The 12,577-nt window shown below is 42.1% G+C and overlaps 1 long non-coding RNA gene across 1 annotated transcript in view; it reads left to right on the top strand.

Annotated features, from left to right (window-relative positions):
* Positions 1–1,996: 1,996 nt before the first annotated feature.
* The window catches only part of LOC146867017 (uncharacterized), a 53,890-nt gene continuing 43,309 nt past the window's right edge, over positions 1,997–12,577 (top strand). Inside the window, exon 1 of the long non-coding RNA XR_014961060.1 lies at positions 1,997–2,080. This is a non-coding gene — a long non-coding RNA (uncharacterized LOC146867017). The remainder of the gene's footprint in view (positions 2,081–12,577) is intronic.

Genomic DNA, 12,577 nt, shown 5'->3' with positions numbered 1-12,577 from the left:
GATGTCGAAGTTACTTTCAGCACTGCTTGCCGCTGCCAAGGCTTGTTGGTCACCAGTCCGGCTACCGACCCCTTTACTCGATGCTGCATTAGGCGAGAATTCCATCTGACCTTCAACCAATGTCAGCAACCACACAGTTGGCTCCAAGAGCCAGGTAAAATTGAATGCCTCCAGTGCTCACCCCTCTCATCAGATCAAAGCTATTCCCTGTGGTGAGCTAATTAGAGCCAGAAGAAATTGCAGTCTTGATCCCGAATTTGAAGCTTGTGCTAAAGATATGATGACACGCTTTAGCAGAAGAGGTTATGACAAGCAAATACCGACATCGGCTAGGTCTCGCATTAGCAAAATCAAGAGACATGAAACCCTGAAAGGAAACACTAAACTCATCACAAATAACAAAGACGATAAGATTACGTTGGTGACTAACTACAGTACATTATCTAAGGTACTTATCAAAAGCCTGAACAAACATTGGCACATCTTAAAGGGTGATGTCTCCCTCAATGATTTTATCAAATCAAGACCAGACATCACGTACAGAAGGGGTGTGTGCCTCCGAAAAATACTGAGCCCGAGCTACAGAACTCTGGCCATGAACAAGGAATGGCTTACCCTTGAAAATGTGGGATTCCACAAATGTGGACATTGTGTAGCATGCAAATGGGCACACAGTGGCAAGAAAGAATTCAAGGGACCAGGAGACAAACAGTATAGAATACGCGATAACATTAATTGCACCACTACTTATGTGGTGTATGTTATAGAATGCAGATGCAACAGAAAATATGTGGGTAGCACCATTCGCACACTGAAAGAGAGAATAAGTGAACACATAAGAGCTGTCAAACAGTGTGACATCAGATACCCTATAGCAGCACACATTGATCTATGTAGATCTCAGGGCAAAAACAAAGACTTTAGATTCTATGGAATTGAACACACACCCAGAAACCCAAGGGGTGGGAATCAGGAACTACAGTTGCGATGGAATGAAGCCACTTGGATCCTTAGATTACGTACTACTGAGCTGGGTCTTAACATTGACCAGGAGTTACATTATTTCCTAGGAACCAAATAAGATGTTATCAATAGACCTGTGCCCTTGGAGTTTTGTAAATTCTTCTCGCATTTGTGGGAATTATTTATACTGAAGTATAATCAATATTATATCCAAACTACAAATAAGAGGGGCTTATGTACAGTTTCTCAGCATACATAGCATTTTTTAACTGTTGGTACATAGGACCATTTATGTAATATGAAAATTTTGTTTGAGGCTACTGTTTTTCTTTCCCCATTCAAGTTGTAAATGTTGGTTGGCAGTACTGTTTGTGGGTTGACACTTAATATTGATCCATGGTGTATCATTTTGTATATATGGTCAGCCATTTGAAAATATGATGGCTATACACTCTTTGAAGTTTGAACTGTGCATATCACAGAATGTATTAACCATATGAATGTGATGCGCGTTACCTAATTTTCATTTTGGCCTTCAATCTAGGGCCCTTCTTTTCTCTATTTTCAATAGTTATGTGCGGTGACAATAATGGTAGAAATTTCAGCACCGCTTTTTAATGTATACCGAATGTCACATATGTTAACGATTGGTCACGCTTCTAATCTGTACTTTCCTGTAATTCTTTTCACTTTTATACTGAATATTAGACAGCGGCGGATTATCGACCTTAATGTATGGGCTTGTGCGGTCTCTCTCCCTATTATCTAATTAGGTGCTTTGTCTATCTGTAGCTCATTATATATTGTGTGCATCACCTATATTGGAGTCTTATAGATTGTTTACTTTACAGACAGACGTAGTTACAGGATACACCGGGACCTGACGAATAGTGGATCTGGTTGCAGTTTCTTTGACCGATTGGGAAAGTAGTCACTTGTCTTTTGAATGAACGAACATGTTCCAAGATGGCGCAGTTAGCGGAGGTGTCGAGGCACCGGATATGCTAGACACGTGATTTCCTTACGTTGTTTTAAATAAACAAGGAAGCGTTAGAGTCGGCCTCGTACTCGAGGGATTCGGCGTGAGACTGACACTTACGTTCCAGATGAGGAAGCGGTAGGAGCTTTTTGTAGAAATTTCTTGGAGCTTGTCACGTTAGTTTCTAACCAGTAACGATCTACCACATTGAGTTTTCAATATAATTGTGCAGTAGTAAAGGGCACATAGTTGTATTATACAGAGGCGGTAGTGCAGATTTGTATGTACGTGACTTCCTTATCCGTTCTACTTAGCGATACTAGTTAACTTTGATGAAGCTTCTCGTGGCCACAGATTCCCATTGATCTAACTATTAGGTTTGACTAGGCACGTCTGATTCATCATTAACATGCTAGGATACTGACTCATATTGTTATGCGCTGTAGTGGGTACATTTACCACTGCGATATTCTGATATCTATGTTTAATAAAAAGATAGTTTATTGACGGATAGCTTAGCTTACTTAGACCTGCTTAGATTCTAGATTCATTACTGGCTTTGGATTATTTTCTTACAGTTATATATGTGATACATGACTGCGTACCCTAACCATATTTACTTAAGCTTGGCTACTCACGCCGCAGGATCGTGTGGGTTGGAATTATCACCACACGTCATGTAAGTGTTCTCTTAGTCTTCTACTTAGACCCTTCTATAGAGGTGTCAGCTCTTTTAGAATTGGAGCCGGATTACTGATATTGTTGTTGTTTGTCTCACTCCACAGCTTTCTGATTTGAAGCCAATACAGGTTGGTGGAATTTGATGCATACACGCGTGGGTGGCAGGGTCCTCACGTGTGTCGGTGGTATTTGGATTCTTGTTGCTAGGATTGTCACTGCACTAATTTTCGTGGTGGCTCACTCTAATGTACACAGGGACTGACCATTGGTTGCCTTTAAAGATTCCTTTCGTTATGCTCTATTATTTACTTGCTGCTTTTCTACGTAGCCACTCTGCACACATTGGATGGGCTCTATCTGAATATTCGCTTGCACTGTTATATTTGTACACGGTGGAGGAACTCTGTTGGTCTTTATTGCTATTGATGATCAGGACCATTATTATCGAGTATTTACTGTGATTCATTATGTTTTATCTAGCCTTGAAAAAGTCGCATGTTAAATTCAAAAGGTGACGAAACACGTGTTGGCATTTGGCATTGGCTTATCTACAGAATCACAGTTCGTGTTATTAAAAAGGACCTACAAGAAAACCGATAAGAACAAGTCTCGCATCAAAAATTCTTTCAGAATTGCTGTTGTTATAATCCTGATATAAAGAAAATCATGTTATTATTATTGTTGTGTGCTAAGGCTTTTGTATCAGATATGTAGATTTGTATATTGACATTTAGAAGGACTCTTGCTGCTGTTTTTTTTTCTAGCATGCTGATAGTTGAGGGTGGACTGCTGTGGTATAGTCCCATAGCGTAATCATGTTTTGATAGTATAAGTGATGTTGGTGTTTGTACCTTTTGAGAAAATCCAAGATAATACTGCATATTTCTTTTACCTGACAGGTTAATTCCTGCCCAGATATTTTTTCTTCATGTTAGCACTTCCTTGACTTGTAACTCCATGGCCAATAACCACTGAGTGTGAAACAACATCCATTTACTACCTTTTTATAGCTCCTTCAATTCAATTTGAACGAACTCTAATAGTGAGTCGCGTTCTGCATGAAGAACGTCCCATAGCCATATTAAGATGTTGCATACCATCTGATTCTTGACACCAGTAAACTCCAATTCCCTCTTAACAGCTATAATAGATGCAGGAATATTCAGCACATCTTCAATTTGCTCCATGGGCTCAGTATTTTACCCTCGCCCCACTGGCACATCAATAATTTGAAATAGGTGGATCCTTTGCTGTGAAAGTTCTGATCAAGAACATAATTGTATTGCCATATTGCCACCGTACTGACTGTTTCAATATATGCAATGGCTACTACTCATGCAGAACACCTATTTTGAGGCTGTTTGGTGAATCTAATATTGGGTGTAAGAGTCTCCAAGATCACAAGATCAGTAACTTGCAAATAAGTAACTGCTTCAGCCCTAGAAGTCTGCCTGTTATCTCTGCTGCTCAGAGCAGCCATCTGCACAAAGGAGCAGCCCCTGTCTTAGAAAACTACCTTGAGTTCAATGAGCAGCCTGGTTTATGATTGAGTGGTGGAATACTGCACAGTCCTTGAGTATTTGTGCATCAATAATGGCCTCAAAAACCATGACACATTACACAGAATGCTTACATGTTTAGATGTACAGAGTTTCGTACATCCTATATAATGTTATTAATGGCACCCTAGCATATTTGAGCTCCACAATATTGTAAATAGCAGCACCCTCAGATATCTGAGCAACACTAACATATCTTTTGAAAGTATCCTGGAATTTAATAGCATTGATTAAAGATATCATGGGACATATTTACAAGCCCCGAACGCCACTGGAGCGTTTCTTTTTCTGTCGCTCCGGTGGCGTTGCTCTCAAACCTATATTTACAAGGTGGCATTAAGCCACTTAAAATTGGCTTAACACCACCCTGTAGATATGCCCCTTACTGCAGCAGTCCGCTGCGGCAAAGGGGCGGGCAATGGGTGTTACATGGGCGTTCCACCATAACACCCATTGCTTTTTGTCGCTGCCCCATATTTACAAGGATGGGGCGGCGCCAAAAACTGAGACCAGGGAATACCTGGTCTTAGGATGGTGATACGAGGTGAAATCATTAATTTCTCCTCGTATTTTGCTCTTTCTATGTGTGCCGCATTTTGCAGCACACATAGAAAGAGCAAATCGCCTTCAAATATTGTTTATGTGCAGGAAGGTGTCCTTCTTGCACATAGACAATCTCCCCTGCAGCGCAGGCACCCTTGCAACATGACGCAAGGGTGCCTGCGCTAGGTAGCTTTTTTAGTGCCAGCGCTAGGGGAAATGCAGGGGTGCGCTTTATTTTTGTAAATACGGCGCATCCCCGTGATGAAAAAATTTCATAGCGCAATGTTAGCAACTTTGGATTAATACCGTACCCCGTCATTTTATTACAAATATACCCCTTTGTGTCCTAGTGCAGTCCTAAAGCAGGTGCTATTTCCCCAACACAATATTTTTGATGGGCTCTTTCCTGGTGGGGCATACTGAACGGCAGGGCTTTTTGTATGGCACAAAGAATACCTGCAGAGCTGTGTTTAATTTGTGCTGGTGTTTGCAGGTGGGGTCTGTCTGCACTCGTTTTTGGGGACCGGCTTTGATCCGGAGAAAGAAAGAGAAAAACACAAATGGACAAAAAAAGGAGGAAGAGCAGGCAGTAAAATAGAGGCAAAGTGAGGTGAAAAAGAACCTTCAAGAGTGTGATAAAGAGACAGGAGTAGTTTGGTGGTGGATGAAAGAGGCATGAGGTGGAATCAAGAGTATGTTGCCTTGGTATTCGATAACGCTGGCTGTGAGCTTCAGAGCCAACCTTTGGCCCCCGGCGCGTATTCTATCACACATTAAGCACTGCTGCAGAGTACCCAGCGTTTATCACTCAGTTCACAATTTTCTTATGACCAAATGCACAAACTGTCACACATGAGAGCAACAAGAGAAGCATCCTCAACGTATATCACACTTGTTTCTCTGAAATACGTTGCACTATTGCACCATGCTTGCTTTTCTAGCTGTCAAATTCAGAAGTACATCTATCATTCCATCTCTGATATTGACGCAGCGCTAGATAAAGGGCAGGTCCTACTTCAGCAAGTAGAAAAGGGTCATTTTCTAAGTTTGGTGAATGTACTCAGCAAAACCGATTTTGGCGGGCAAGGCCCTATGAACAAGGGTGTAGGCTCAGTGCAGAGCTGAATGCCTGTTTCCATGTGTTTGTAATTACAATACAATGTATAACTAGAAATGTCCCTGAGTTAATGCACTCGATGTAAACAGCGCCTCTACTAACAGTGACCAGTGATTTTCGCCATCTGTTCCTGTGCCGGCAGACCCGATTTAGGCAGGAGACTCCCTATTTTTAAAGCAAAAGCATGTCTTTAATTGAGCTTTTTAGGTCTCGGCTAGCGAAGGCTGCGCTTGCGCAGTCTCGCTCGCGAGAGATAATGACTTGGAGAAGAGGGGCTTGAACCCGCCCCTCTTCTCCCCTCTTCTCCATTGGCTGGCCTCTTGAATGCTGGCCAGCCATTGGAGAAGAGGTTCGTCACTCCGAACAGGCCCCGTCCTTTTCGGATTCGGGGGCGTGTTTTTTGCAACTTTTCTAATTATCTCCTCCAGCCAATGGCAAGAGGAGAGAAAAGCAAAACACGCCCCCCAATTCGAAACCGCCGCTGCCTTTCTCCGAGGCATTTCTGCTTTGCCTCGGAGAAAGGCAGTTGTCTCTCTCTGACTCTGTCGTGTTTCTTGTTTGCCTTTATATCGAGGTGGGCACATCGCTGCACTGATTGCGGGGTGCCGCTGGTGCCCAGGGCTCGGCTCTGGAGGCCGATGTGCCCGTTTTACAGCTCCTCTTCCGTGTTTGTCAGCTGCCTGAGACGGAAACGCCGCAAATCATTTAACGTCACAGTGCCTCGTTTTCTCTCAACGACCAGTTTGAGAACATTGTGAAACCGATTGTTTTTGAACGAGTGCTATACCATAACGCCACAACTGCACAGTGCAATAAATAATAGGAGTGGTTTGTGAATAACATTACTATTAACCTTATATAGATCACACAGCAAAACTGATAACATTAAAGGCCGCCTGATGACATACAGCAATGCTTCTAAGCATGGCAAGGATTATTTTCAAATAACATCACTCAATTCACCAATAGAATCTAACATACTCGATTTTAAACAACGTACGTGGAAGAAATTTTATGTTTCTTTATTTAAAAAAAAAAATGTATATTTTTATACGATGTTTGTGATGTGATTTACAAGCCACATCTCGCGAGGACTCGGCTCGACCTTTTGGCGCTTAGGGTCGAGCCAGACCCGTAGCCCGCTTCTCTGTAGTACATTCCAGGCTTAAATGCGCAAAGTAGATAATATTAGTGCAGACAGAGTCACTTATGTGCCGGACTCAACTCTTAAAGGCGGGGGTTGGGGGGCAAGGACGGTCAGTTGCAGGACTAGACTATTTTAGCGAGACCTCCGAGCTCTTCCGTCTCTGCCAGCCCATATTCACTCCGCATTACTGTATTTGCTGAAGCATGGCGCCTCTTCTTGTGTTTGCGCTGACACGTTGGCCGGTTCTGCTTACTCAGAAGTCAGGAGTTTGTTTTTCGTAGAGTCAAGGTATGGGTTTTGTATTTTTTGACTAAGCACAAACATTGGCCGGTTCTACACAGTCACAAGTCGGATTTCGTTTTTCGCTGAGTTACGCTACAGCGCGAGTCTGCACAAACATCGGTCGGTTTGGCTCTGATTTTCGCTGAGTCACGAAACCTTCTGATTTCCCAGTGAGTAATGCTTCCCGTAACTACCCACCACCCCCCAACTGGATTCTTGCCGAGTCATGGTGGGCTAAATTGGAGAGGTGAATTTACCTGCACTATACATACCAACCTTTTACAACAGGAAAGTGGAAGTTTAAAAAAAACATAATCGGAGAATGTACTTCCCGCATGAACTTCTATTGAAGCAGATGCGATTTTAGCAGGGAGACGGCCGAAATAAAGCAATTTGGGGCTCAAACAATCTCGAGTCTCCCGTCTGAATCAGGTCCAGTGGCATGTATGCAGTGCACCACAATGTACTGGCCCCCTAAAAAAGGTTTCTTATTCTTTCTCACTACATAACTCTCTCTACCTCACTACTCCACTCTATCTCACTACCTCACTATCTCACAACTTCTCTCTCTCAAAACATCACTACCTCACTCTCTAGCTCACAACCTCACAACTTCCCTCTCTCTCACTCACTACCTCAATCACTCTCTATCTCACTACCTCACTCTTTCTATCTCACTAACTCACTTTCACTCTCTCTTTCACTACCTCTCTCTCTATCTCACTACATCACAACATCACTCTATGCTTATATATCACTACCTCACAACATCCCTCTCCCTCACTACCTCACTCTTTCACTACCTCACTCTCTATCTACCTCACTCTCTATCTACCTCACTCTCTATCTCACTACCTCACTCTCTGTCTACCTCACTCTCTCTCACTACCTCACTCTCTATTTCAATACCTCACTCTCTCTCTCTATCTCACTACCTCACTCTCTCTCTGCTAATGCAATAGGTATCACATATGCAAAAAAAGCTAATGCCAATAGAAATGACAATGCCATTTATTTAGGGATACAAAAATAATAAAAAAATAATGAGCAATACCAATAGCTCTACCTATAATATTGCCGAGACCATTGCATTGTAAATGCTTGTTCCCACTTGAAATTGTTCCCAGTTCAATACAGTTCAACAGGGAAAATAAGCCCATCCCGATTATTTTATTTTTATACCCTCCCTCTTTCTGCTTTCCAAATGTTGGCATGCATGATTGTGCTATCTGTGTTTAATGTTTGGATACCTAGTTTAGTCGGTGAAAATGCAAAATAAAAAGGCACTGGGCTCAGCGCTCAGCCAGCGGTCCTGTTCCTAGGATCCCCGCAGACCTTGCTGGCCAGGCCAGCCCGCCCTGGCGTGGTAGAGAGGCCGGGTTTCCTCTCTCATAGATCGAGGCCCACAGGGTCAGTCCCAGGGTGCAGCGCGCCAGCTCACCTTTCATCCGCTGACATCACGCAGGAAAGGGTCAATAGCCTGGTGTGGAGTCAGTTTCAATGGCAGGTTACAAAAGGACCAGATGCAGTCACGCGGGGCACAGGAGTGACCGGAAATAATTAATAAGAGTCATCGGAGACGTCGGTCGTGGAAGTGTTTTGAAAGTCTTCAGAAACTGACTCATTTGTACCAAGCAAAATAAGATGGCATGATTATCTGTGTGAAAGTTCGTGACGCTAACGAATGCAGCTCATGATGCCAGCTAGCTGTAAGCAAGATAGGTTGTCTTGCACTGTCAGTCAGCACAAGCAAAGTTTAAAGTCACCAGAAATTGAATCTTACCAAAATTCCCCAGAGCTGAAGCAGTCTCTTGGAGTGACCCTCTTTGGGAGGGCTTAGATCTTCTAAACTGATGACTTTTTGTAGACACTCATTACTCTAAGTTTGAAGTTTTGTCTTTGCTTTTGGAGTAGACATTGATTGAAAAGACCAGAGAGGCAGCTGTAGGAAAGGCACACAGGAGAGGTGGAACACATTCATCTGTGGGAAATGGGGAATGGAGTCAAAAAAGGTCGGCGAGAGAGAGAGGGGTAAAGTTGCCTGCTGAAAGAGTGTATGGCACTGGTGTGGTGCAAGAGTCAAAGATAAGACTGTTTAGAGTGTGAGATAGATGCTTGTGCTGAGGTTGAACTGAGGGGATGGGGCATGGATGGTGGATTGGTTTTGCTCAAACAATGTCATTTGTAATTACATTAAAGTCCTCCATATAGATTACCAGGAGCTTAAAGTAAGGAACTGCTTGCGGTCTGGAGCTTGGGAATGCGGTAGAAGGAGTGAAGGGCTGGAAGGGATAGTGAAAATATACTGACTAAAATATGTCATTGAAGTATCGCATGGAGTTCATGAGAGGCATGTGTTTGTAGCGGGTTTCTTCATGGTGGAGGGTACTGAATATGTTTGAATTTTAAGGGCCATGGTCAGCACCACTTATGAAACTAGGACAACCAATTACAATTGTTGTATTTGCATTCAGAGGAGGCTACACCGGCACTTCTTTGAAGGGGAGAGATGGTAATGGTACATTCCCAACAAAAGCATACTCACCACCCAATCACAGATGGCTGCTGGGATACAGTGGCCCAGGGTTGTTGAAATAAATTTGAAACACAAAGAGCACTTGCCATCTAAAAATTATATGATCAGCCCAGAATATTGGCAAATTGCTCAGGCAATATTTATGGGTCATTAAAAGAAATTAATGTCAGAAAGGGAGAGAAAACTCCAGTCCAAAGATTACTTTGCATGGCAGATGGGATACTCATGCATATTAATAATAATAGTTAAAAAAAAATATAGATATTCGTTAGCTCTGCTTAACAAATGTACATATTACTGATAGTTACATTATTCTATGTTTTAACATGTATATAAGTGGCTGCATAAAGTAAATCTTTTATCATAACTATTTATCTACATTTGCTTCCCCTTTGAATTACAAAAACTACAAATAAATAAATAAACTTAATTTAAAGTACAACAACACTTGAAAGGCAGAGTTTATTTAATGCATCTTTAATCTACATATACTACCTTCCTTTATGCATCTATATATCTTTCATGTACTTATGGATCTATATATTTAATACTTTTCTTCTAATTCAGCCCATCCAATGCACTACCCTATTTCTCACCCTTTACCACTCTCAGTATATCCTCTACCTCCACTCTCCCATTCATCCCAAACCCCATAGCACTACTATGATCCCCAAAATAACCCCTTCTAGACACTTCCCTACTCTACCCCTCCTTTCATAATCTCATACCTCTTTTACTATTCCAATCCCCCAAAAAAGCCTTTGTTGGACTTGGCCCTTTTTGGCTAAAGTTCCCTAAACTTTTTGCCTTCTCCCTAGACCTTTTTTCTGACATGATGTTGCCAACTTAAATGCTTTGGGCACTTTGCCACTGCTGATCAGTGTCAAAGTGCAAGTGCTTCCTGTATAAAGTGTAATGGTAATTGGTTGTCCATGATTGGTATGTTTGCCTTACTAGTAAAGTCCCAATTAAAGTGCACTATGTGTGCCAGGGCTAGTAATGCAAATGCTACTAGTGGGCCTGCAGCACTAATTGTGCCACCCACACAAGTAGCCCTAAAAAGAGAACTCAGGCCTGCCACTGCAGTGCTTGTGCGCAGTTTGTTAAACTGCCCTGTTGTCCTGACAAGTGCATCCATTCTTGGTTAAAGATAAAACACCAACAGCAACCCCAGAAAGTGTACTATCAACATCAGCCACCGTCCCAAATACTGAAGAGGCTCCTTTTTTAGATGTAGGCCACACAGAACAAGACGACCCAGGAGGAGCCATAGGAAAAACCAAGGAAAAGGACAAGGATCAGCCGCAAACACGCACCACCACGGCCAAGAAGGATCGGTCAAAGAAAGGGAATTAACGGACAATCTTGTTATCAACATCTCGGATTACCATTTCAATGACATTGAATTAAAAGTACTACAGAAAGGTACATCCTTCGTACCCACCTCAGATAGCAACATCCTTGAACTTCACATCAGTTTTTTTAAACTCATGAGGAAACTTAGATTACGCCATTTTTTTGACAACATCATAGTACCCACAAGAGAACAAGAAGAGGACTCCCTAATGGGCTTACATTTGAGAAGCACATTTATGGCACCAGTCAGTCACAAATGTCTCGATCTGTTCGAATCCGCAGTGAAAAACGACTTAACAAAACTCAACTACAACAAAAAAAGATTGAAACACAACAATCTCACCAACAAAGAGATTGGTATCTTAAAGACTATTGCACACAAGTCTGACATAACCTGTACCAAAGCAGACAAAGGCGGAGCATTAGTGATTCTCAACACCAGCTACTACAACTCTCAAATATCAGCTCACGTTCAAGACCCCAATACATACATGAGACTGGAAACCAACCCCACCACACAATATAAAGAGATTCTACAAGCCATAGTCCAATCAGCTGTGGATAACGGCACCATCAACGAGAAAGTCCAAAAGTTTCTCATTCAACCAAACCCTAAAAGCCCAACTATATTCATGGTACCTAAAATTCACAAAAACCCCATCAAACCTCCTTGTCGACCAATTGTTACCACCCGAGGAAGTCTACATGAACCGGTTGGCAAATATTTAGATCGTCACCTACAACCTAGCGTTAACTCCATGAGATCTTTTCTTAAAGATACCACTGATTTCCTTATCAAACTTAACCAAACGACCATTGCAGAAGACGAAAACATCACCTTATGTACAGTGGACGTCAATTCATTATATACTTCCATTCCCCATCCACTGGGTCTGGAAGCCATCGAACAAGCTCTATTACACTCCAAATATCAGCACAACCTACAAGTTTTCTTAATGGAATTAATGCAATTCACTCTTCTACACAGCTATTTCCAACATAATAACGAGTGGTACCAACAACTAACGGGTACATCTATGGGAAACTGTGCCGCCCCAGCTTACGCAAACATCTTTATGAATCAATTTGAAGAAGACCACATCCTTACCATACCGACATGGACCAATCACCTAAAACTGTATCTCAGATTCATCGATGACATTTTTATCGTATGGAAAGGTCCAGTTCACATTCTCAAAAATCAGCTTGACAATCTCAACCACATCGACCAACGACTACAGTTCACTTCAAATATCCATTCAGACACCATCACTTTTTTGGACGTCAACATTACTAAAACATCCACAGGATTTGAAACTGACCTTTACAGGAAAACCACAGATAGAAACAACACCCTTCATTACCAAAGTTTTCATCCTCTGCCTCTCAAACAACATCTTCCATACTCCCAAAT

This window comes from Triturus cristatus, chromosome 1_2 (assembly GCF_964204655.1).
Source record: "Triturus cristatus chromosome 1_2, aTriCri1.1, whole genome shotgun sequence".
Taxonomy (NCBI): Eukaryota; Metazoa; Chordata; class Amphibia; order Caudata; family Salamandridae; genus Triturus; species Triturus cristatus.
Note: the sequence above shows the minus strand (reverse complement) of the source record. Positions and strands in the feature narration are given on the sequence as shown.